Source organism: Anolis sagrei, chromosome 4 (assembly GCF_037176765.1).
Source record: "Anolis sagrei isolate rAnoSag1 chromosome 4, rAnoSag1.mat, whole genome shotgun sequence".
In the NCBI taxonomy this organism is placed as follows: domain Eukaryota; kingdom Metazoa; phylum Chordata; class Lepidosauria; order Squamata; family Dactyloidae; genus Anolis; species Anolis sagrei.
Window position 1 is genome coordinate 228,600,754 of NC_090024.1, and position 6,009 is coordinate 228,606,762.

A 6,009-nucleotide genomic window follows, 5' to 3' on the forward strand; every position below is an offset into this window, starting at 1 on the left:
GTTAGCATTATTTATTTATACAGAACCATCAGGGCACATGGTGCTCTACAGCAGGTTTGGAAATCCCATGGCCTTGAAGATATTGTAGTACTGCTAGCATGGAAATCATTAAGCAGAGGTATTTGTTTCCAGTCTCTGAAGAAAAGGCAAAAATTGGTATGTTTAAACAGAAACTACTATTTGTGATTTACAGGTAAAGTAATTACATATATTTACATGGTTCCTGGCACTCCCCATAACTGTAATGTTGCAAAATATCTTACTGTAGAAATAGGCACTGGTCTACTGTTTATTGGAACCAATTATATACCAAAGAGACTGGATCAAAGAATGTGTCCATTCTACTGACCCCATCATCAGATTTCCAGCATTGGAGAAGCACCAGTTGTGGAGTTTTCCATAGAACTGCGAAGAGGCCTCCAAGATCTAATCTTGCTCACTAAATATTGACATTTCCGTCTTTGGAGCAGGTTGCCAATCTATTTCATAGACAAGGACACATCTTCTTAGGATCTTTTGGATTAGAGCTAATCATAGAATCAAAGAGTTGGAAGAGACCTCATGGGCCATCCAGTCCAACCCCCTGCCAAGAAGCAGGAATATTGGCATTCAAATCACTCCTGACAGATGGCCATCCAGCCTCTGTTTAAAAGCTTCCAAAGAAGGAGCCTCCACCACACTCCAGGGCAGAGAGTTCCACTGCTGAACGGCTCTCACAGTCAGGAAGTTCTTCCTCATGTTCAGATGGAATCTCCTCTCTTGTAGTTTGAAGCCATTGTTCCGCGTCCTAGTCTCCAGGGAAGCAGAAAACAAGCTTGCTCCCTCCTCCCTGTGGCTTCCTCTCACATATGTATACATGGCTATCATATCTCCTTTCAGCCTTCTCTTCTTCAGGCTAAACATGCCCAGCTCCTTAAGCCGCTTGTTCTCCAGACCCTTGATCATTTTAGTCGCCCTCTGGACACATTCCAGCTTGTCAATATCTCTCTTGAATTGTGGTGCCCAGAATTGGACACAATATTCCAGGTGTGGTCTAACCAAAGCAGAATAGAGGGGTAGCATGACTTCCCTAGATCTAGACACTATGCTCCTCTTGATGCAGGCCAAAATCCCATTGGCTTTTTTTGCCGCCACATCACATTGTTGGCTCATGTTTAACTTGTTGTCCACGAGGACTCCAAGATCTTTTTCACACGTACTGCTCTCGAGCGAGGCGTCCCCCATTTTGTATCTTTGCATTTCGTTTTTCCTGCTAATGCAAATACATTTCTCTGTGTTTCACACATTGTTTACTTTCAAAATGGAACTTTACAATATTCTTTTGCGGGTGGAACCCAACAGCTGCAGAATCGTTTCTGGAAACAGAGAAAGGCAAGGGCTTGATGATGCCATAGAAATAGTCAACTGACAAAACAGAGTAGCTGGTTTCCCCTCAAGATGCTGAAAGCATGACTCGCTTTCTTTCATATCCATTTCTCTCCCCACCCTTCCAATATATTTGTTTCATGACCTCGCATGGTGGGGAATGTATTTTCAAAACAGTCTGCCATGTTTTAAGTGACATGTTTTCCTAAGCAAATGTTACTTTAAGCACCTTCCTACCTTAACTTTGTATGATGATAAAAACGTGATTTTGTTATCCATCTAATTTAAAGAGTTGAAGACAACAGTTTGAAGACCTGGACCTTGGGGTGCATCAACACTACTGAATGAAATGCAGTTTGACATAACTTTAAGGGCTATGGCTCAGTGATCTGGAAATATGCGAGTTGTATTTGTACATGGTCTTTAGTTTTCTCTGCCAAAGAGTGCTGCAGTCTCACCAAACTACCAATCCCAGGATTCCATAGTATTGGGCCTTGGCAAAAGATGGAGGTGACCTTAGGTAAAGGTTTTCCCCTGACATTCAGTCCAGTCGTGTCTGACTCTGCGGTGTGGTGCTCATCTGCATTTTTAAGCCGAAGAGCCGGCATTGTCCGTAGACATCTCCAAGGTCATGTGGTTGGCATGACTGCATGGAACGCCATTACCTTCCCACCGGAGCGGTACCTATTGATCTACTCACATTTGCATGTTTTCAAACTGCTGGGTTGGCAGAAGTTGGGGCTGACAGCGGAAGCTCACGCCGCTCCCCGGAATTGAACCTGCGACCTTCAGTCAACAAGCTCAGCAGCTCAGCGCTTTAACCCACTGTGCCACTGGGGGCTCCTTGGAGGTGACCTTAAGTTAGAAAACTTAAGGAGGTGACCTTAAGTTTTCTAAATGTCCTATATCTGTTTAGTTTTGTGTCTGATTCCAAAGGATATTTGAAAGACCAATCAACTTAATGCAAAACATTTCAATCATAAAACTGCATAGGAAACGAGCAAAACAAAAGTGCCCATTTGATTGCAATTTGTCGCTTAATGGTGATCTGTCCCCCATTTTCTCGCAATTTCCAAATTGATGCTCTGCAGGGATGAGGGCTGTTTTACCTCAGTGTGAGGTGTGCTGTGCATAAACAATTACACATGGAAAATTTCTCAGCACAAACTCTGGCATTCCTAAAGTATGTTCCTTGCTATTTAAGGCAATAGACACATATTGTTGCCATAGAACTGTGTACTTTAAAACTGGGAATACAAGGTTTGTGCTTCGGGAACAAAATAAAAATGACTCTGTGAGTGATAACACATCACAGAAGATTCCTTCTGTCTCTATATAGCTTTCGAATGTGTGGGTCACTTGTGAAGGTGTTTGCTAGTACACTCAGAACTGATCAATGGCAAGGAGTTGGACTAGATGGCCTTTGTGGTTTTTTTCAACTCTGATTCTAATAGTAATAGTAATAATAGTAATAATAATAATAATAATAATAATAATAATAATAACTAGCCGTCCCCTGCCACGCATTGCTGTGGCCCACATGGAGGTTCTGTGTGAGATGTTTGGCCCAATTCTATCGTTGGTGGGGTTCAGAAAGCTCTGTGATTGTAGGTGTACTATAAATCCCAGCAATTACAACTCCCAAATGTCAAGAGTCTATTTTCCCTAAACTCCACATTTGGGCATATTGAGTATTCATGTAGAGTTTGGTCCAGATCCATCATTGTTTGAGTCCACAGTGCTCTCTGGATGTAGGTGAACTACAACTCCAAAACTCAATGTCAATGCTCAGCAAATCCTTCCAGTATTTTCTGTTGGTTATAGGAGAACTACGTGCCACGTTTGGTTCAATTCCATCGTTGGTGGGGTTCAGAATGCTCTTTTATTGTAGGTGAACTATAAATCCCAACTACAACTCCCAAATTACAAAATCATAAATTTTTGAGTTATGGTCACTCCTTGTGTTGTGAGATGTTTTGTTGCCAAATTTGGTGTGATTTCATTCATTGGTTCTTTTGTTTTTAAGGTACTCATTATGCACAGAGCATTTTTATATATATAGACAACAACAACAACAATAATAATAATATACTCCATCTGACTCCCTAAATTTGCCCACCCACTACCAAATGCTCAAAACACAAATAGCAGGAAGTTGGACTGGATGGCTCTTGTGATCTCTTCCAAGTCTCTGATTAATAAAAAATAATAACAGTAGTAGTAGTAAATGTCCTAATGGCAATAGGGTCCATCTGCACCCTGAAGTCCCCCTACCCAAAAAATAAATTGTGCTTTAAAAAATGACAAATGACAAGGAATTGTACTGGATAGCTCTTGTGATCTCTTTCAACTCTATGATTATATACCTACTACTACTACTACTACTAAGAACTTTGAAAAAGGAGACTGGGGGCCTGATTCTTGCAGCCTAAGAACAAGCAATTAGAACCAATGCCATCAAAGCCAGAATTGAAAAGTTGACGACAGATTCCAAGTGTAAACTCTGCAAGGAAGCAGACAAAATGATGGCTCACATACTCAGCTACTGCAAGGTGATCGGGCAGATGGTCTACAAACAGAGGCATAATACTGTTGCTGAGATGATCCACTGGAACTTGTGCCACAAATACCATCTGCCTATGACAAAAAACTGGTGGGATCATCATCACCATTATCATAAGTTTCCCAAGGGCAATAAAGTCCATCTGCACCCTAAAGTGATAAAAGAAGTAAGCTCAGAGCTGACAAATGGTAGGGGTGTGGACCATATGGCCCTTGTGGTCTCTTCCAACTCTACAATAGCTACATGGTCCATCACACCCTAAAAATCATCATCATCATTATCACAATTGTCCCAAGGGCAATAAGGTCCATGTTCACCCTAAAGTAACCCCTCCTCCAAATAAAAGTATGCTCAGATCTGACCAATTGTAAATGGTTGGAGGAGATGGCCCTTGTGGTTGCTTCCAACCCTGATGTTGATATTTCACAATAGCTACATGGTCCATCACACCCAAAAAATCATTCTCACCATTATCACAAGTTTCCCAAAGGCAATAAGGTCCATCTGCACCCTGAAGTAATAAAACAAGTAAGCTCAGAGCTGAGAAATAGGGGTTTGGACCAGATGGCCCTTTGGTCTCTTCCAACTCTACAATACCTACATGGTCCATCACACCCTAAAAATCATCATCATCATCACAAATTTCCCAAGGGCAATAAGCCCCATCTTTATTATTATTATTATTATTATTATTATTATTATCTTTATTTGTACCCCCCTAGCATCTCCCGAAGGACTCGATGCGGCTTACTAAGGCCTCAACAAACAATAGCATAGCAAATACAACCAAAAGCAAAATCAAAAACATTAAAGCAAAACAATACACCATAACACAATAAAACTAGGGCCAGGCCAAGTAATGGGTACAGATTTTTAAAAAGTTCTGGGTGTGACAGGTGGTAACCTTAAAGTTAGGTCACCCTAAAGTAACCCCTCCTCCAAATAAATGCATGCTTAGAGCTGACCAGTTATAAGGGGTTGGACTAGATGGCCCTTGTGGTCTCTTCTAACTCTGATGAAGATATTTCCCAATAGCTATATGGTCCATCACACCCTAAAAATCACCATCACCATTATCACAAGTTTCCCAAGGGCAATAAGGTCCATCTGCACTCTAAAGTAATAAAAGGAGTAACCTGAGAACTAATAAATGGTAAGGGGTTGGGCCAGATGGCCCTTGTGGTCTCTTCCAACTCTGATGAAGATATTTCCCAATAGCTACATGGTCCATCACACCTTAAAAATCATCATCATCATATTCCCAAGGGCAATATGGCCCATCTGCACCCTAAAGTAATAAAAGGAGTAAGCTGAGAACTGAGAAATCGTAAGGGGTTGGACTAGATGGCCCTTGTGGTCTCTTCCAACTCTGATGAAGATATTTCCCAATAGCTACATGGTCATTCACACCCTAAAAATAATAATCACCATTATCACAAATTTTCCAAGGGCAATAAGGTCCATCTGCACCCTAACAAAAGGAGTAAGCTGAGAGCTGAGAAATGGGAAGGTCTTGGAGTATAGAATTATAGAATCATAGAATCAAAGAGTTGGAAGAGACCTCATGGGCCATCCAGTCCAACCCCCTGCCAAGAAGCAGGAACATTGCATTCAAATCACCCCTGACAGATGGCCATCCAGCCTCTGCTTAAAAGCTTCCAAAGAAGGAGCCTCCACCACACTCCGGGGCAGAGAGTTCCACTGCTGAACGGCTCTCACAGTCAGGAAGTTCTTCCTCACGTTCAGATGGAATCTCCTCTCTTGTAGTTTGAAGCCATTGTTCCGCGTCCTAGTCTGCAAGGAAGCAGAAAACAAGCTTGCTCCCTCCTCCCTGTGGCTTCCTCTCACATATTTATACATGGCTATCATATCTCCTCTCAGCCTTCTCTTCTTCAGGCTAAACATGCCCAGTTCCCTAAGCCGCTCCTCATAGGGCTTGTTCTCCAGACCCTTGATCATTTTAGTCGCCCTCCTCTGGACACATTCCAGCTTGTCAATATCTCTCTTGAATTGTGGTGCCCAGAATTGGACACAGTATTCCAGATGTGGTCTAACCAAAGCGGAATAGAGGGGTAGCATTA